Source organism: Tamandua tetradactyla, chromosome 10 (genome assembly GCF_023851605.1).
Source record: "Tamandua tetradactyla isolate mTamTet1 chromosome 10, mTamTet1.pri, whole genome shotgun sequence".
Classification (NCBI taxonomy): Eukaryota; Metazoa; Chordata; class Mammalia; order Pilosa; family Myrmecophagidae; genus Tamandua; species Tamandua tetradactyla.
The window spans coordinates 90,040,838-90,063,172 of record NC_135336.1 but is presented as its reverse complement, the minus strand read 5'-3'; the positions used below and the strand labels follow the sequence as shown (position 1 = coordinate 90,063,172).

Here is a 22,335-nt window from a genome sequence, read left to right as displayed (position 1 = left end):
TGTGTTTTTGAATTGTTAACAAAAATTCACATTGGTATGGACACCAATATATTGCAATTACTTAGGGTACTAAAAATCCTCAGACTGAGATTTTAATTATGATTTTCCTTCATATATTTTGAAACTTTGTTATTCAGAGTATACATATTTAGGTTTGTTATATTTCCTTAATTAATGTACCTTTTTATATTATGACAAAGAACAGATGGTAAAAATAGAAAACTAATGACAAGGTATTAGATTCAAACCAAATTACATTAAAGAAAATGGTACTTCAAATTTTATATATATGTATATATATACATATATATATATATATACATATAGGAATACAAATGTATATATGTTATTTCTAAGAGAACAATTTGAATTATAAGAATAAATGTAGGTGTGCTTTTATTTGATATGGGTATTCCTAACTGGTTATAAAAAGATGAACTATGAAAAGACTAATCTATGAAATATTACATGACTTTACTAATATCAGAATAGAATACTTTAAGGAAAGAAGTATTGATAATGATGAAGATGTATATCTTAAAGTTACAAAAGGGTCATCAAAATATAAAAAATAAAAATTGACAGAATTAAATGGAAAAAGATAACATCCACAATGCAGTTATTTAACAATTTTTTTAATAACTAAGAAACATAGCTAGACAATGAGTAAGCACAGAATATTTGAAAAAGGTGATTAAACCTAAGTAAGTTTATATTTATCAAAGTATACTGAACAACTTCAGAGTACAATTCATTTCAAATGCTTGCAATTCATTTGTCAAGTAAACCATTTCTTGACTGACAGAATCTCAAAAATCTAAAAATATTAAAAATATATAAAACACATATTCTGAAGAAAATGAAATCAAGCAAGAAATCAGTGCCCAAAAAAAACTACAAATCTCCTATTTTGGAAATACAGTATCTAACCAGTTGGTTAAAGAATTGATCATGTGCAAATTAGAAAATATTTTAATGGAATAAAAATGAAAATTCAAGACATCAAAACTTGTCATATGTAGCTAAAGTAATGTTTTGCTGAAAAATGCATAGGTTTAAGCATAAATACTGGAAATAAAGAAAGATTATAAATTTAGTGATGTATGTTGTCATCTAAAGAAGCTGCAGAAAGAACAGTAAATCAAACATAATGGCACTAAAATGGAAACAGAAATACAGTAGAAATCAATAAAATAGAAAACAAAAGTATAATTAAAATTAAGAAAGTCAAATAAAATCAACAAATCACTGACAAAAGTGATACAGGTAGTAAAAGATAATAAAATAGTACGAAAAAACATTTTATCATAAATTTGACAATTTGTCTAAAATGGGTGGACTTCATTTAAAAAATTACAAGATCTGAAACCAAAAGAGATAGAAAATCTAAGTGGTTTTCTTGAAGTTATGAATCTGTGATTGAAAGTAATTGAATCTGCAATTTAAAACTTTACACAAAGAAATTTCCTATCCAGTGGTTTCACTAGTGAATTTTATCAAACATCTAAGAAAGAAATAATACCTTTCTAATACAAAATCTTCTGGAGAATTAAAAGGAGGAGACCTTTCCTAACTTGTTTAAAGAAACCAGCAAATGCCTAAAACCAAAACTTCACAAGTACATTACAAAGAAGAAAAATTAAAGCCAATATTTCACATGAATGTAGACAGAAAAATACTGAGTAACAATACAAACCAATTATATGAGACAGGTAATACATCAAAGTTACATGATGTTTATTACAGATATGCAGGATTAGGTAAAAATTTAAAAATTATATATAACATAAAACAACAAAAAGTTCACATTAGCAGAACAAAGGAAAAATAGCACAATCATCTAAATAGGTATAAAAAGTTGACGGATTTAACATCTATTCATGATAAGAGTTCAGCAAAATAGGAATGGAAGAACATTTTCTTATTCTGACAGGTTTTTTAAAAAACCTGTAGTTAACATAATATTTAAAGATAAAATATTGAAAATAAGATGCTCACTATTGCCACTCATTTCAATATGATATTTAAGATCCCAGAGAGTAAAATACACCAATTTCAAACAATGGACAGAATGATACAAAACATTCATTATTTAAGACATAGTTCCATATGTAGACTATGCAAAGTACATTACACATAAGAATAAATAGGTTAATTTAGTAAAGTCTTTAAAGCTAAGGGCAAATTAAAATCTATTGCATTTTCACACAATAGGAACAGACAATTGGAAATAAAATTTGAAACGAAACTATTTGTTACAGCAGTAAGAAAAGAAGTATTGGTTTGTAGGAAGATCATACCTTATATATATATATATATATATATATATATATATATATATATATATATATATATATATATATATATACACACATACACACATAAATGTATATATGTGTATCCATACACACACACACACAAACAGGAGCTTGGAAAATAATAATTGAGAAAGTATTTAAGTGCTAGTAAGTATTTTTCCCAAGAAGATAAGCATAGAAACAATCCTCTAATAAATTTCAAGTATAGAAATTATAATCCTTGATCCCAAAAAGCAGCGTTAAATTGCAGAATATCCTCATCACCTTTGTGAGGCCATCACTGAAAGGTATATTAACATTTATTTAACTGGGGCTCCATGTGTTTGGACTAGGTTTGAATACAGGGCACACAAAACCTTTGCGTTGTCTCTCTCTCTCCTTTTTTCTCTTTTAATCTGGAAATGCCTTTAAGGATGGCATCAAGATTTTAAATATTGCTTTGTTAAAAATTAAGAAAAAGGCTAAACCAAATAAAGCATGAGAGACACTATCATCAAGGTTAATTTCTTGTTAGCTTCAAACAGCACAAAAGTCAAGTAAAATTTGTATCTATGCATTTCTAAATATTTACTATGTAAGTGATTATAGTTTTGAATGAAACATTGCTTTAAAAGCAAAATTAATGTACTGCTTGCCACAAATGATAAGGGACAGTCATCAACACATGAAAATAAGGGCAGGAATCACATGCAAGATGGCATGCACCATCTTGATGCTGGTAGAGACCCGTACACATATTCTGAAGTCTAAATGAGGTACAGTTTATGCAATTCCTGATTTAAGAGCAATCCTTGAAGTTGCAAATAATATTTATCATTATGCACACAATTTAAACAAGAGAATCTTAATTGACCTAAAAAAAGATATTCAAAAGTTTTACTGAGTTGGGAGGTAACTCCACATATATAAAACAAAACAAAAAAGACAATAATATTTGTTATATCATTCCTTCTGAGGAATGGAAATGAGGTAAGTCTAAATTATTTACCACACCCATTACTTAGGTTATAAAAGTTTTTGCAGAGATGTTGAGATTCATAGTCAGGAAAAACCTTCGATAGCAAACCAAATCTTCAACTCCTTGTTCCATGAGCTATTTCGGCAACTACTATGGAGGTCTGGGCTATGGCCATAGACATGGCTGTGTCACCATCCTCAATCTAGTCCATTCTGTGGCCATGGAAGTTATGGATATGGCTGAGCCACCCATCCTATCATGGAAGATATGGATTCTTCAGCTTCTACTAACATTCTTACTTGTGAATATGATATCTAGGTACATGTATAGACTTGCTAAATCTGATGGCAATCATTGGACCAAGATTAAGCCAGGTCTATTTGCACAAAATAATTGCACCTAAGACTTTTGGTACATTTTCAGTTTCACAATTTTGTCACAGTAAATATCTGCTGAATTTCTCTAGTGGAATCTTTTATATTAAAATGGCAAATATAGCCTGTTTAATTTATTTAATTCATTTATGTATAAGTAACTAAGCATAAATACTACCGCACATTCAATGAGAAAATTGATATTCTTTCTTGTGTATTAAATATTTATTTCATAAATGGATTGAAAAAGATGAGTATATATATATATATATATATATATAGTTATATAAAAAAGTTGATTAATTAAGATTTAAATGAATCCCTCAAATATATCTGGTGATTTTTTTATTTCTTTGCTTTTAATTAGATCAAGTTTAGAGTTAAATTCAACAGTAAAAAAAAATCAACTCCAGCATTTTTAACTATGTATCTAAGTTATTAAATAAAGGGGATTTACATATTTCACATATTATACAATTACATTTACCAATGCCATCAAAAACCCACAAATATATTATCCATTCTTTCAAAATTTCTGTATATTCATCCCTTTTGTGTTAAGAAAGGAAGAGTGATAGATAAAGTAATTCTCTAAACCTCTAAGAAAGAAATGTATTTTTCCCCACAACTTTCTTGGTTATATATGATCTCCTTGATCTATTATCTACTGCTTATCAAACCCCATGTGCCATTCTCATAAAAATAACTATATCATAAGGTTAATAAAAGTATTTCAAATTAGACAATTAAAAACATATATAGTAATACACTTTTTAAAATTTAACTTAGTTATCTATCATGTCACTATTCCTCAGAGGCGTCAAATGATACTCTTCTTTTTGACTATGATTATCATCATCATCATAGCATTAAAACCCTTTGTCATTGCAAATGAAAGATAAACAGCTGGATATAATCAGAAAATGTTCACTCTTCAGAGTTATTTCAAGAGCATCACCATCCATCCAAAAGAGTTGTTTTGTAAAGTTAAATTTCAATTACCACCCACCAAACAGCAAGCATCCCATTGCTTGCACTTTCCCTTAATTAAAAGAAAATACAAAATATCTAAATATGAGTTAGTGTCACCAAACTGAATGACATATTCACAGAATCATATAAACTGATGTTTTTTATGTTTGAGTTAGTGAAATGCAATAATAGAAGGATAATTAACAGATTTGAAGAAGTGCAGAGTTGGACCTACTGGAGATTATCTAGCATTATAGACATTGCAAGTATCAGAGCCAAAACCAGAAAGAACTTCATATGAATCCTGGCGTTCTGTTCCACCATGCGTATTCTCTTCCACTGTATTTTTCTAAATTTGAGATCTATCTCAAAAGTTCTAATCATATTTCCATGAATAGCTACAATTTATAGCTGTGTTTACAAGGATTCATTTCTTCTCTTAGATTTACTACCTCTTTCTGTTTTCCTTTTACTTTTTATTATTAAAATTTTATTTTATACAATATTCTATTTCTCACTTTCTAGTTTAGCTATATTTGAAGGCAAATGAATATTGAATACTTTGAAAACCCAATTATCAAGATCGTGTCTTTATTAGAAAGATTTAGATTTCTTTTTTTTTATTTTTATTGATGTAATGTACAAGCACGTACTTTTTTTTTATTATTAATTAACGGGAAAAAAGAAATTAACCCAACATTTAGAAATCATACCATTCTACATATGCAATCAGTAATTCTTAACATCATCACATAGATGCATGATCATCGTTTCTTAGTACATTTGCATCGGTTTAGAAGAACTAGCAACACAACAGAAAAAGATATAGAATGTTAATATAGAGAAAAAAATAAAAGTAATAATAATAGTAAAAAAAAAAAAACCTATAGTTCAGATGCAGCTTCATTCAGTGTTTTAACATGATTACTTTACAATTAGGTATTTTTGTGCTGTCCATTTTTGAGTTTTTGTATCTAGTCCTGTTGCACAGTCTGTATCCCTTCAGCTCCAATTACCCATTATCTTACCCTGTTTCTAACTCTTGCTGGACTCTGTTACAAATTACATATTCCAAGTTTATTCTCGAATGTCAGTTCACATCAGTGGGACCATACAGTATTTTACCTTTAGTTTTTGGCTAGACTCACTCAGCATAATGTTCTCTAGGTCCATCCATGTTATTACATGCTTCATAAGTTTATCCTGTCTTAAAGCTGCATAATATTCCATCGTATGTATATACCACAGTTTGTTTATCCACTCGTCTGTTGATGGACATTTTGGTAGATTTATTTATACAAGAAGATAGGTAAAACAAAAAACTCAGTCAGGCCTTTTCACTTGCTCTTGCACTTGTATCTTCACAGCATAGAGCAAAATAGTAAGAGCTTGGGGACTTCAAATTAAAGGAACTTTAATCCATATAACTTAATTACACTTAGAACTATTATATTCTCATACAGAGCAATATCTTCACAGCCTGAGGAAGATACTACAAAGCTGAAAAAAAAGCAAGACTTATTAATTGTGATGGTTGGGTTCAAGTGTCGACTTGGCCAGATGGTGTCCAGTTGTCTGGTCAGGCAAATAGTGGCATAAACATTACTGCAAGGACATTTTGTGGCGGGTTTATCCACAGGAGAGGCTCACTGGCTGAAGAAGCAGTGAAAATTCTCTCTTCTCCCTTCCTTAAAAGTCTTCAATTGATTGAATCAAGTCCAACTGATTGGATTAAGACTAATGGAATAATGTGTTCGTACCACACTAATGAGCCTTTAATTGCAAGATTGCATTGATTTGATCAGGAATTAAGAGTACAGGTCCAGAATATGCTTCCTTCCAGGAAAAAGCTGTCACCTGGCCTGGAGAAAATGTAAGAACATATTATCCCAGGGCCATGAGCCCTACGACTGACCCAAGAGCTGTTGGAGTTTTCTAGTCAGAATGTGACATCCTTAAACCTCTTTGAAATATCTGTGATTTTAGACCCTTACATTGATTTAATGAAAATAAAATATTCATATTATGAACCATCATAATTTTTAAAGCAATCAATTAAAATGGAACAGCTTCAGAAGAGAGCAAACAAAAGAATTAAGGAATAATATGTGAGATAGTCAGAATTTCTTCATTATGATAAAAAATTAAACATAAATGGAAATGACTAAAAGATTGGGCTATCTAATTTTAAGAACTTTTGTTTATAGACACCACTTTAAAGAGAAGAAAAAAACTCCATACAGAGAGAAAATATTTTCTATATGTAGGTCTGACAAAATACCTGTACTCAACTTTGTTTTTTTTTTTATTTTTTGCATGGGCAGGTTCCAGAAATCAAACCCGGGTCTCCGGCATGGCAGGTAAGAATTCTGCCACTGAACTACCATTGCACTGCCCTGTACTCAACTTTGTAAAGAGCTTTTACAAAACAACAATAACATATTACAAAAGCAATTAAAATGGTCAAAATAATTGGATAGACACTAAAAAGGAAGATATATAAATTTCCAATAAGCATATGTAAATGTGTTCAATATCTCTGTACTTAAGAGTTTAATATTTAAACAATATTAAAATATTATTACATGTTCACAAGAATGGTCAAATTAAGGAGTCTGAAAATGACCATTAATGTCAAAGAACTTGAAATCTCATACGTTTCTGAGGGGACTGTAATTTAGAAGCAAATTTGAGAACTTATGGATACGTTCTAATGGAGCTTGTATTAGAGAAAGCGATAAAGAGTCAAGCAGGAAGGGACGAAGGGAGGGAGGGAGGGAGGGAGGAAGAAACCAAAGGAAATGAAAGGGTAGCTATATATACCTTCAAAGCCAGAAAGCCATTTCAGTTCATTCCACTGGTAAATCCTTATTGGTCAGGAACTGAGAAAGATTGTCTTCTCCCATGAGAGGCATGGCCCATACCTTTAAAACCATGTGTTTTCTACTACACAGGTGTGTTAGTTAGATTCAGTTGTCAACTTGGCCAGGTGAGCATACCTAGTCTTGTTGCTGCGGACATAAGCCAACGGTATGTGGACCTCATCTGTTGCCAATTATATCTGCAGTCAGCTAGGAGGCGTGTCTGCTGCAATGAGTGATGTTTGACTTAATTGGCTGGTGCTTAAATGAGAGATTGCAACGTAGCACTGCTAAGTAGCTCAGCATTCCTCATCTCAGCACTAGCAGCTCAGCCCAGGCCTTTGGAGATGCAGAAAGAAGTCACCCCGGGGAAAGTTGTTGGAACCCAGGGGCCTGGAGAGAAGACCAGCAGAGACCATCCTGTGCCTTCCACGTAAGAAAGAACCTCAGTGGAAAGTTAGCTGCCTTTCCTCTGAAGAACCAACAAAATAAATCCCCTTTTATTAAAAGTCAATCCGTCTCTGGTGTGTTGCATTCCCGCAGCTAGCAAACTAGAACAACAGGATGTATTAAAAACTACCGTGTTAGAGTCCTAAGGCAGTCATAATAATGTGCCACAAATTAGATGACTTAAACACAGATATTTATCATCACACATTTCTGGAGCCCAGAAATCTGAAATCAATGTTGGCAAGCCACAATTTCTGAAGGATCTACAGGAGAATCTCTCTTTGTCTGCTCTAGGTTTCTGGTGATTTTCTAGCAAACTTTGGAATATTTAGCTTGCAATTGCAGTGCTTCAATTTCTGCCTTTTCTTACACAAGGAATTCTCCCCTCTCTCCATGCTTCTAAGAACTTCATAAAAATCTGATTTTTCGGTTGAGAATAGAAATGAATTGCATGAGAGTAAAATATAAATAAATGAAGTGCATAGAATAAATAAAGGAAATACAAGAGCTAATATAACATGGTAAAAGTGAAATCATAAGAGGAAGAAAGAGAAAAGAATCAAATATAGATTGGATGAATATTGATGGATCAAAAAGAGAAATTTTAAATATTTCAAAAATTCACCTAACAACCATATCCATAACCATGGAATGGGAGTAGAGTGATATTTTCAAGGAGAATGTGTAAGAGGTCAGATACATGTGTGAGAGGACATCAGCATATGATGAACACAAAGTCTGGGTTGCAGATACAATCTGTATTTTTAGAAGCACCTTGGATAGCTACCATGGCAGTGAAGAAAATCTATATTCAAGAAGAGAATTTTTAATCACATTTTAAGGATGTTTATGAAATAAAGTAGTGATTATTTTCAGTTCAACTCAATTTCTGAGAAATCTCATGTTATGAACCAAAAATTGTGCATAGCTTATAATGTGCAAAGCAAAATAGCATTTACATTAGGATGGCCAAAGTTCTAAAATTATAGAAAAAATAGATTCATTTTTTTTTTTACTGAAATTCCTTTCTGGTGCTTATGACATTTAAATTAACACCTCCAGGCTTTCATGTGGCTTCTTATCTCTGAAAGAGATGCACAATTGTCTTTTATGCCATGGACTCAGATCATTTAAAAGGCTATGAGAGATTGCAGATCTTTAAATAAGATATATTTCATTGATTTAAATTGTGACTGAAGCCCAAAGATCTTAGGAAGGCCATAGATGATGAAAAATTTGATTGAAAAACACAATACTACCAAATATGTATTTGATACTACATATCGGAAGTATCAAATTTCCGTCAGAAGAATTCCATTTAGGGTTGGGCATATCCGGACTTTGAAGATACAACAATTTCTCCTCATAAACTGATGCAATAACTTATAAGGGGCACACTACCTAGGCAACAACATAAGCTCAAGCAGTTTAATGAGTGTGAGGGCCTCTCCCTGAGTCAGGGGACAGTGGATAAATAAGTGATGTCAAGTAGGTGGAATAATTAAAATGGCACAGAAGGTGAGGTCACATGGTTGACTCCATGCTCTGTCCAGGGTATATAAGCAGCCCTGTGCATGTGCTGACTTTCACCTTCAAGATTTGCCTGCAAGAGCCAACCAAGCCCACCGACCCTGACAATATGAGCTACTACGGCAACCACTACGGAGGCTTGGGCTATAGCTATGGAGGCTTCACAGGCCTGGGCTATGGCTGTGGTCATGGTGGCCACAGACACATCTGTGGTCCTGGAGGCCACAGATACAACTGCTACCACCCATCCAGCTTTGGTGAATACTGCTTCTCCAGCTTCTACTGAAATCCTACCCTGGAAGACCAACCTCTGAGGCCAAAAGGGATTGACCAAATCTGTCTGCAAAGAAGAGACCAATAGATCTCCCTGGACAATGTCATGATAAAAAACATTTAGTCTCTAAGATCCTAAGAATATTTATCATTTAATAACAACAGCCTGCTCATATCTTCTTTGTGCTCTCCTAAGTATAGGACTTCTTTGTTCCCTTTGCAATAAATTATCCAAATATATATAACAAACTTGGGTTTAATTTTTATTTTACCTAGAAATATCAAAATAGTGGTATATAATTGGCCAAATAGGAAAACAATCTACTCAATAAAAATCTATGTGATATATATTTATATGCATACATGCATGCATACCTGTAGAGAAATATGTGACTCTTCTATCCATTAAAATGAAATTTTTACAATCTGAACATGAGATATTTTCACTTCAATTTTTTGATAGTGTTATTTATATTCAGCACTGAAAAAGCCATTTATAGTCCAAAATTTAGAATAAATATTTTTTATTTTGTTCAAATTTCTTGTAATTTGGCCCTTTTAATGCTAAGAGCAAGAAGTGATAGATCAAAACCTCCCTCTAAACCTACAGTGAAATTAAAAATCATTTATGTGAATCTCTATCATTGTTTCTTCCTGATTCGCCATGGTATAACACAGCACTGATTTTCAATACCAACATTTTGAAGGACTTTGCAATTTTACTTGGATATTTTTAAATTTCTGTAATCACTTTTGAAGTAATCCCTGTTGAAGCTATGACTGGTCTGAAGCTTTAAACCACATCCTAGTTGAAGTCTTGTAATCCTGACCTACATTTAACAACTATTGTGCAAAAGTGGGACATTTCTTATTAGTTGTAGGACATTGCAATTACATATTTGCCTCTGAAAAGTATGCTATAAAGTATCCTTGCTAAGAAAAATAATGAATCATACATTTGGCACTGGAACAAAAGTGGATGCTTTTGCTTGAGTTCTCCCAATTCAGTACAACCATGGCAATAAAGTAATGATAGAATTTTTGAGCTAGCAAGGACATTAAAACTTTGCACGGTGTTTATGCAGAGACTACCTCAGAGGACAAAGACCTGAAAAATTAAAATGATTTAATAAGGTACCAATACCACATGAGTTTCACAGTATAAATGAGAAGAGGATTATCAATAACAGGCACTCTACCCCACCAGGCTATCTAATTCACTGCAGTGTTCTCATCTTGAGTACTGAGAAATAAACCTATAAAAAGTGCTAAATCCAAACTTTACTTTAAAAATATCACAATGCATTTGAAAAACTCAGATGTATTTATTAAAGATAAGCATTTGTTTGCTGAGTAATACACTAGTCATTTGACTCATTCTCAGTGAGAATCTATAGCATAACAATTAACAGTTCAAAGTATATATAGCTCTGTATCATCATTGGAAGATTACACATCTTATTTTTACTAAAGAAAACATAAGATTTATTTAGATATTTTGCTTCCAAACTGAGCAATAGCATCTCAATTTGAAGAAAGGCTTATTTTAGTTAAAGAAGTACAGCAATTGGTACAACTATTTGGAGAAACCATTTAAGACTACTGGGATAATGCAGTTGTATCAGAATATTATGCCTTTAATTGCTAGATTGCATTGATTTGATCTGAAATTAAGAGACTTTTCCAGAATACGTTTCTTCTATCACCTGGTCTAGAGAAATGTATCAATGTATTATTACAGGGTCATCAGTCCTACAAGTGGCAGAATATGACATAGTCAGAGAGTGAAATCATTATATCTGTTTGATTTATTTATAATGTTATAGCTTTTGGTTCGTTTAATGAGAACCAAATATTCTAATTATCTCCTCATAATTTTTAGAACAATCAATAACAATGGAACATATTCTGGAGAGAGCAAAGTATTAATGAATGAGATTTGATATAGCCAAATTTCATAATTAGGACAAAAATAATTAAGCACAAAAGGACAGGTTTTAGAAATTGGACCTCTTAAATTGAACATATTAACCTCTGTTCATTTTTAAAGAACTAAAACAAACCACATACTGAGAAAAAATATTTTCTATACATAGGTCTGGCAAAATAACTCTCTCAATAAAGAGTTTTTGTAAACCAATAATAACCTATTACAAACCAAGTAAAAATAGACAAATTAATTGACCAGCCACTTAAAAATAAGATATATAAATTTCCAATGAGCATATGTAAACATGGCCAGTATCACTACTCATTAGGTGAATATTAAAATGATCTTCAGACATTAAAACATGTTCACAAAAACATGGTCAAATTCAAGAATCTGAAAATGACTGGTCTTATCACAAATGTGAAGCAACTGGAATCTCATACGTTTCCAAAACATTTTAATTATATAATTAAAAACCATTTTGAAAGAATTTTGATAACACTTTATTGAATCTTGTGTTAAAATTTAAAAGCATGGTTGTCTCTTAGGGGCAATATTAACTGGAAAGAAGTAAAAGAGGCATGTTGGGGTGTAGAGTATGCTTACTGTTTCTGATTTTATTTTTTTAGGAAAAGAAAAAAAAGAAAACAACCAAAGCAAGTAAAGCAATGGTTCCTTCAACACCAAAAAACCACCTGAGGTCATTCCTCCTATAAATTCTTCCAAAGAGATTATCCATGCCCCTAAGATGCATGATCCATACTTTTAAGAACATTCAACAATACTCCTTGTTTTCTCCTACACAGTATATATTAAAAGTACTGTGTTAACATCCAGGAGTCACCATAACAAAGCACAACAAACTAGGTGTTTAGGAAAACAGATATTTACTTTTGCATAGTTCTCTAGCACAGAAGTCTGAAGTGTTTTGTCTCTCTGAAAGCCTAGAGGATCCCTACTTAATTCTTCTAAGTTTCTGGTGATTTTTCAGCAAACTTTGGAATCCTTAGCTTGAGATGTAGCACTTCAATAGCTGCATGTCTTCACTTGGAATTCTCCCCTCTGTATGTGTTTCAGGACTATTATAAGGATTCAATATTTTGGAAAAGATTAGTACTGTGCTTCCTGCAAGTAAAATATACATAAATAAAGTGCATGGAATTGGTAAAGGACAGAAAAATGTTCAGAATTATGGTAGAAGTGAAGACATGAGAGGAAGGAAGAGGAAATATTCAAATATACACTGGATAAAAATTGGTAGATGTCAAAGAGAAATTTTTCATATTTCTCAAACTCACCTACCTTCCATAGCCTAATGGATAAAGGATTGAATTGAATCTGCGTGAAATTTCCGAGAGAGTGTGTTAAGATGGATATATGTGTGAGAAGACCTCAGTAAATGAAGAACGTAAAGTTAGGGAAGCAGACGCAATCTGCATTTTTAAAAGCACCTTATATAGATACCATACCAGTGAAGAGGGATCAGATTTTAAAAGTGAATATTTGATCCATTTTTAAAATGGCTTATGAAATAAAATGTGATTATTATCATTTGATTATGTTTCTGAGTGATTGCATCTCATATTATTAAGCAAAAATTGTGCTTAGTTTACAAAATATTGTCCAACTCAAAATAGCATTTAGATTAGGATGGTCAAACTTCTAAAATTATAGAAAAAAAAATAGATCTAATTTCTTCCTGGAATTCCTTACTGGTGTTTATGACAATTAAACTAACACCTCTATCTTATCTCTGAAAAGAGATAGACAATTACCTTTTTTATCTGAAGGAATGAATGATTTAAAAAGTTATGATAATCTCTACCTCATGACATCAACAACAGTTTCCAGCACGAAGAAGTGAAAATAGTCATTGCCCAGGTATCCCGGAAGATTAAGAAGACATTCAAATGAGAGAGAGAAGGTGTAATGGAAAAATTCTGATTTAACAAATGATTACGAATACTGACTCATTTTATAATATATGCTATTTCTTTTTAGTTTCTTGTGTATTAGAATAGATAGAATGAAATGCCAGAAATTGTTGAACTGTAATTCAGTAGGCCTGGTCTTTGATAATGATCAAAAAAACAAGACAAAAAAGCCTGTTGCTCATGTTAGTATAGATCCAATTCTGGATGTTTTATTCTTGGTCCACTAATATATATATATATTATCACTGCCTTAGTTACCTTATCTTTATAATGTATCTGTAAATTGAATAGAATGCAAAACGAGGGGCGAATAAGGGGGGTACAATAAGGAGAAAACCAAAAAACTTTGGGTTTTTGTTTCTTTTTATTACATTTTCTGGAGGAACGAAAATATTCTTGGATTGAACACGTTGATGAATGCAACACCGTGTGATGATACTATGAACCACAAGTTGAGTAATTTGGATATTGTGTGGTATATGAATATATCTCAAAAATTACATTTCAAAAAAAAGATTACGATAGATCTTAGATCATTAATTTTGTCACAGTTCTTTGGTTTAAATTATAACTGAGGCACAGAAATCCTAGGAATGCCAGAGATGATGAAAAATTTAATTATACATTCAACTCTTATCCAATATGATTGATGTAATATGCCCTGAAGGAAGAATCCCTGTTAATGTTGGGCGTATCTAAACTTTAAAGATACAGCAATTTCTTCTCATAAAGTGATGCAATAACTTCTAACGGGCACACTGCCTAGGCAACAACACAAGCTCAAGCAGTTTAATGACTGTGAGTGCCTCTGCCTGTTTCAGGGGAAAGTGAATAAATGAGTGCTGACAAGTAGGTGGAATAATTAAAATGGCACAGAAGTGGGGTCACAATAAGGAGACCAGGGTATATAAGCAGCCCTGTACACGTGGTGACATTCACCTTCAAGATTTGCCTGCAAGAGCCAACCAAACCCACCAGCCCTGACAATATGAGCTACTACAGCAACCACCACAGAGGCCTGGGCTATGGCTGTGGTCACGGAGGCCACGGACACAGCTGCTACATCCCATCCAGCTTTCGTGGATACCACTTCTCCAGCTTCTATTGAAATCCTACCCTGGGAGCCCAACCTCTGAGGCCAAAAGGGATTGACCAAATCTGTCTTCAAAGAAAAGATCAATCAAGATCTCCCTGGAGGATGCCATGGTGAAAAGCAGTTGGTCTCTAAGATCCTCAGAATATTTATCATTTGATAACAACCTGCTCATATCTCCTTTGTGCTTTCCTAACTATGGAATTCCTCTGTTCCCTTTGCAATAAATTATCTTAATACAAATAACAAACTTGGGTTTAATTTTTATTTTACTTAGAAATGTCAAAATGGTAGTATATAATTGTCCAAATCAGAAAACAATCTACGCCATGAAAATCTATGTGATATATATTTATGCGCATATATGGATGCATACCCGCAGAGAAATGTAAATCTCAAAATCCGTTGAAATGAAGGTTTTGTCATCTGAACACTGAGATATTTTCACATCAATTTTTTTGATAGTATTATTTATATTCAGCACTGAAAAAGCCATTTATAGATCAAAATTTAGAATAAATATTTTTGGTTGGTTTTTAGAATAAAAATTTATGTTATTTGGCTCTTTCTAAATTATTATTAGTTTTTATTTGTTCTTTTTTTGCATGGCCAGTGTCCTATTTGGCCCTTTTAATAGTAAGAGCATGTGGTGATAGACCAAAACCTCCCTCTAAACCTACAGTGAAATTAAAGATCATTTATGTGAATCTCTGTCATTGTTTCTTCCAAATCTGCCATGGTATGACATGGCAATGTTCTACTGTTCTTCAACATTAACATATTGAAAGACTTTGCAATTTTACTTGGATATTTTTAAATTTCTGCAATCACTTTTAAAGTGATCCCTGTTGAAGCTATGGCTGGCCTGAAGCTTTAAACCACATCCTAGCTAGAGTCTTGTCATCCTGACCTACATGTAACAGCAATTGTGCAAAAGTAGGACATTTCTTACTAGTCGTAGGACATTGCAATTACATATTTGCCTCTGAAAAGTATGCTATAAAGTATCCTTGCTAAGAAAAATAATAAATCATACATTTGGCACTGAAACAAAAGTGGATGCTTCTGCTTGAGTTCTCCCAATTCAGTACAACCATGGCAATAAAGTAATGATAGAATTTTCGAGCTAGCAAGGACATTAAAACTTTGCACAGTGTTTATGCAAAAACTACCTCGGAGGACAAAGACCTGAAAAATTAAAATGATTGAATAAGGTACCAATACCGCATGAGTGCAGAGTAAAATGAGACCAAGATTATGAATAACAGACATTCTACTACACCAGGCTGTCTCATTCATTGCAGATTCTCATCTTGAGTGCTGCAAAGTAAAGCTATAAAAAAGTGCTAAATTCCAGCTCTCTTTTTAAAATATCACAATGCATTTGAAAAACTCAGAGGTATTTATTAAAGATAAAATATTTGTTTGCTCAGTAATATGCTAATTATTTCACATCTTTCCAGTGACAGTCTATAGCTTAACAACTGATAGTTCAGGGTAGATATAGCTCTGTATCACCATTGGAAGATTATACATCTTATTTACTTACATCTAAATAAACAGATATCATATAGACATTTTACTCCCAAACTGGTCAATAGCATCTCAAGTTGAAGAAAGACTTAGTATAGTTAAAGTAGTACAACAATCAGTATAACTACGTGAGAGACCATTTAGGACTTCTGGGATAATACAGTTGTAACATACTATTATACTTTTAATTGCTCGATTGAGTTGATTTGATCTGAAATTAAGAGACTTTTCCAGAATATGTTTCCTTCTATGCCTGGTCTAGAGAAAATGTATCAATATATTATCACAGGGTTATCAGCCCTTCAAGTGCCAAAATATGACAGCCAGAGATTGAGATCATTATATCTGTTTAATTTGTGATTTTATAGCTTTGGTTGGTTTATGAAAACCAAATAATCTAATTATCAATTTATAATTTTTAGAACAATCATTGAAAATTGAACATTTTCTGAAGAGAGCTGATGAAAATATTAATGAGTGAGATTTGAAATAGCCACATTTCAAAATCAGGACAAAAATAATTAAGTACAAAAGGAAAAGCTTTAGAAATTGGACTTTCTTATATTGACCTGTATTCATTTTTTAAAATTATTTTCCTTTTCTCATTTTTATAGACACAATTTTAAAGAGACAAAACAAATCACATATTGGGAGAAAATATTTTCTATACATTGGCCTGGTAAAATAACTCTCCTCGAGTTTGAAAAGAGTTTTTATAAACTGATAACTGCTGCAAATCCAATAAAAATGGACAAATTAACCAGCCACTTAAAAAGAAGATATTTAAATATCCAATAAGTATATGTAAACATGGTCAATATCACCACTCATTTTAGGTAAAAATATTAAAACCGTCTTCAGACATGATTACATGTTCACAAAAATATGGTCAAAATTCAAGAGTCTGAAAATGACTGGTCTTATCACAAATGTGCAGCAAATGCAATCTTATACATTTCTGAAACGTTTTTAACTATATGATTGAAAACTATTTTGGAAAACTTTTTATAACACATTATTGACTCTTCTGTTAAAATTTAAAGGGCGGGCCGCGGTGGCTCAGCGGGCAAAGTGCTTGCCTGCTATGCCGGAGGACCTCGGTTCGATTCCCGGCCCCAGCCCATGTAACAAAAACGGAGAAACAGAATACAATAAAACAAGAAAATGTTTAAAAATGTTTCCCTTTCTTCCTTCCTTCCTTCCTTCTATCCTTCCTTCCTTCTAAAAAAAAAAAAAAAAAAAAAAAAAAATTTAAAAGCATAGTTACCTCTTATGGGCAATACTGACTGGAAAGAAGTAAAAGAGGCATGTTGGGTGTAGGTATGCTTGCTGCTTATGATATATTTTTTAGGAAAAAAAGAAGAGCGAAAGCAAATGAAATGATGGTTACAAGTTCCTTCATCACAGAAAAGTCTTTTGAGCTCATTCCTCCTATAAATTCTCCCTGTTCAGGGCCAGTGAGAGATTGTCCATGCCCCTAAGATGCATGATCCATACTTTTAAGAACATTAGAAGCTGTTCATCCATTCAACATACTCCTTGTTTTCTCCTACACAGTATGTATTGAAAAGTACTATTTTAACATCCAGGGGTTACCATAACAAAACACTGCAAATGAGATGTTAAAAAAAAAAGATATTTATTCTGCATAGTCCTCTAGCACAGAAGTCTGAAGTGTTTTGTCTCTCTGAAAGCCTTGAGGGTCCCTACTTAATTCTTCTAAGTTTCTGGTGATTTTTCAGCAAACTGGAATCCTTAGCTTGCAGGTGTAGCACTTCAATAGCTGCATGTCTTCACTTGGAATTCTCCCCTCTGTCTGTGTTTCTAGACTATTATAAGGATTCAATGTTTTGGAAAAGATTAGTACTGTGTTTCCTGCAAGTAAAATACATATATACAAATAAAGTGCATGGAATTGGTAAAGGACAGACAAGTGCTAAGAATTATGGTAGAAGTGAAGACATGAGAGGAAGGAAGAGGAAATATTCAAATATACACTGGATAAAAATTGGTAGATGTCAAAGAGAAATTTTACGTACTTCTCAAATTCACCTGGCCTCTATAGTCTAATGGATAAAGGATGGAATTGAATCTGGATGAAATTTCCAAGAGAATGTGTAAGAGAGATACTGTGTGAGAGGATCTCAGTAAACGAAGAACGTAAAGTTAGGGAAGTAGATACAATCTGCATTTTCAGAAACACCTTATATAGATATCATGCCAGTGAAGAGGGTCCATTTGATCCATTTTTAAAATGACTTATGAAATAAAATGTGATAATCATTTGATCAAAGGTTCTGAGCAATTTAATCTCATGTTATTAATGAAAAATTGTGCTTAGTTTTCAAGATAGTGTCCAACTCAAAACAGCATTTAGATTAGGATGGCCAAATTTCTAAAATTATAGAAAAAATAGATCCACTTTCTTTCTGGAATTCCCTACTGAAGTTTAGGACAACTAAGCTAACACCTCCATGCTTTCAAATGATCCCTTACCTCTGAAAAGAGTTAGACAATTACCTTTTATATCTGAAGGAATGTTGTTATTTAAAAGGTTATGATAACCTCTACACAGAACGTCAATAACAGTTTCCAGCACAAAGAAGTGAAAATGGTCATTTCCCAGGTATCCCTGAAGATTAAGAGGATGATCAAATGAGAGGGAGAAGGTGTAATGGAGAAATTTAGATTTAACAAATGTTTATGAATTCTGACTCACTTTATATGTGTATATATATGAATATATGTTTGATATATATACTTCTTTTTTATTTCTTTTGTATTAGAATAGATCGAAGGAAATACCAGAAATTGTTGAACTGTAATCCAATAGCTCTGATCTTTGATAATAATTGTATAACTGTACAGCATAAAAACAAAACAAGACAGAAAATCTTGTTGTATATGTTAGTATGGATCCAATTATGGATGTTTTATTCTTGCTCCACTGATACATATATCTGACAATACTACACTGCTTTAGTTACTTTATCTTGCATGTCTTTAAATTGGGTAGAATGAAAAACTAGTGGTGAATAAGGGGGGTAGAGTAAGAGATATGGAATCTTTGGGCTTTTCCTTTTTCTTTCTATTTCATTTTCTGGAGTTATGAAAATATTCTGAGATTGAACATGTTAATGAATGTGCAAGCATGTGATGATTCTGTGAACCATAGGTTGAGTATTTTGGTTAGATTTTTATAGTATATGAATATACTTCAAAAATTACACTTGAAACAAAGAGTATGATAAATCTTAGATCATTAAATTTGACGCAGTTCTTTGATTTCAATTGTGACTGAGGCGCAGATGCTAGGAATGCCAGAGATGATGAAAAATTTAATTGCACATGCAATTCTATCAAATATGATTGATGCTGTATGCCCTGAACGAAGAATTCCTGCTAATGTTGGGCATATCTAGACTTTGAAGACAGAGCAATTGTTTCTTATAAAATGATGCAATAACTTGTAAGGGGCACACTGCATAGGCAACATTGCAAGCTCAAACAGTGTAATGAGTGTGAGGGCCTCTCCCTGTTTCAGGGGCCAGTGAATAAATGAATGACATCAAGTAAGTGTAATAATTAAAATAGCACAGAAGATGGGGTCACATGGTTTACCTCCTGCTCTAACCATTGCACTTGAGTTGCCCTGTACACATGCTGATATCCATCTTCAAGATTTGCTTGCAAAAGCAAACCAAACCCACCAGACCTGACAATATGAGCTACTACAGCAACCACTACAGAGGCCTGGGATATGGCTATGGAGGCTTCACAGACCTGGGCTATGGCTGCGGTAGCTTCCCCAGACTGGGCTACGGCTCTGTCCAGGGAGGCCACGGATACGGCTGTGGTCATGGAGGCCACGGATATGGCTGCTACCACCCATCCTGCTTTGGTGGCTGCCACTTCTCCAGCTTCTCCTGAAATCCTACCCTGGGAGCCCAACGTCTGAGGTCAAAAGGGATTGACCAGAAATGACTGCAGAGAATAGACCAAGATCTCCCTGGACAAAGTGAAGGTCAGTAGCATTTAATCTCTAAGATTCTCAGAATTTTTATCATTTCACAACAGCCTGCTCGTGTCTCCTTTGTGCTTTCTAACTGTGAGATTTCAGATCTCTTTGCAATAAATTATCCTAATTTGAAAGAACAGAGATGGCTTTTATTTTTAGTTAACTCACAAATACCAAAATGATTATTTATAATTATACCCATAAGAGAAAACAAGGTACTCCTGGAAAATCCAAATGTGCATATATAACATATATTATAAATGAAATAATTATGTGTATAGATGCATGAATCCCTATAGATATGTAAATGATAATCTCCATTGAAATTAAATTTTCTTACTCTGAACATTTGGTGAGATCTTTTTCATTTCAATTATTTTTTTATAAATAGCGTTGCTATTTATATTCCGTACTGAAATGTACATATAGATATGTAAGTATATGTATAGTCATACGTAAGTTGAGGACATCATGAAGAATAAGTATGTTTTGTGGAAAATTTATGTGTATTTGTTCATTTTAATGATAAGAGGAATGGTGAGTAGAGCAAAACACATCTCTATCTATACAGTAAAATTAAACATCATTTTGTTAATTAGCCTCTAATTTTATCCGTTATTTCCAAAGAGGAAAATGACTTTATCAGTGTGAACAAAGGCTTAGCATAGCTAAGGAAGCACAATAACCATTACAAATGTTTGGAAAGACCATTTAAGACTCCTAGGAAGTGCGTTGGCACCACACTTTATGCTCCTTTAGTTGCAAGACTACTTTGATTTCATCAGGAAAAAGAGTACAGGTCCAGAATATGTTTCCTTCCAGGGAAAAGCTGTCACCTGGTCTGGGGAAATGTATCAATGCATTATCACCAGGGCCATCAGCCCTACAACTGATGCAAGAGCTGTCAGAGTTTACTGGTCAGAGTGTGACATCCTTTAACCTGCTTGAAATATCTGTGATTTTAGAGCCTTAGGTTGATTTAATGAGAACAAAATATTCATATTATGAACTATCATAATTTTTAAAACAATCAATAAAAAATGGAACATTTTCTGAAGAGAATAGCCAAAAGAATTAAGGAGTAATACACAAGATGTCAAAATGCCTTACTTATGAAAAAAATTAAACGTAAATGGAAATGGCTAAAAAAATTAGACTAATTTTAAGAACTTTTGTTCACATAGAGACACTATTTTAAAGTGATAAAACAAACTCCATATTTGGAAAAACTATCTTCTATGTATAGATCTGATGAAATACTTGTATTCAAGGTTGTAAAGAGTCTCTACAAAACAAATGTAACATACTATGAACCCATTGAAATGAACAAAAAATTGAATATGCACTAAAAAGGAAGATATATAAATGTCCAACAAGCATATGTAAATGTGTCCAATATCTCTGAACACTTAAGTTCAAACGACATTAAATATTACTACATGTTCACAAGAATGGTCAAATTAAGGAGTCTGAAAATGACCATTAGTGTCAAATGTTGGTCACCTAAAAATTCACACATTGCTAATGGAACTGTAATTTAAAAACCAATTTTGGAAGTTATTGATATATTCTAATGAAGCTTTTGTTAAAAGTTAGAAGATGACTCTCTCCCAAGAGCGATATTATGGGGAAGAAGCAAAAGAGAAATTTGGTGCTTAGGGTAAACTAGTTATAGGAAACTATACAGTTTGAAGAAGGAGAAGGAGAAGGTAAAGAAAGCAAGAGAGAGAGAGAGACAGAGAGAGAGAAAGAGAAAAAGAAAGGAAAGGAAGAAACCAAAGGAAATGAAATGGTAGCTATATATACTTTCAAAGCCAGAAAGCCATTTCAGTCCATTCCAGTGTTAAATCCTTATTGGTCAGGAACTGAGCGAGACCGTCTCTCCCATGGAAAGCATGGTCCATACCTTTAAAAACATGCATTTTCTACTATATACAATTTATTGAAAAGTACTGTGTTAGAGTCCAAAGACAGCCATAATTACGTGTCACAAATTAAATGATTTAAAACACAGATATTTACATTGCACATTTCCAGAACCCAGAAGTCTGAACTCAATGTTGGCAAGGCCACAATTTCTGAAGGATCTAC

General features: G+C 32.8%; 1 protein-coding gene across 1 annotated transcript in view; it reads left to right on the top strand.

Moving 5' to 3' along the window:
- Window positions 1-22,335, top strand: part of LOC143648055 (keratin-associated protein 19-7-like) — an 87,429-nt gene that overhangs the window by 43,143 nt on the left and 21,951 nt on the right. The window contains exon 2 of the mRNA XM_077117666.1: window positions 6,947-6,982. The gene's annotated coding sequence lies outside the window, so the exon portion shown is untranslated. The remainder of the gene's footprint in view (window positions 1-6,946; window positions 6,983-22,335) is intronic.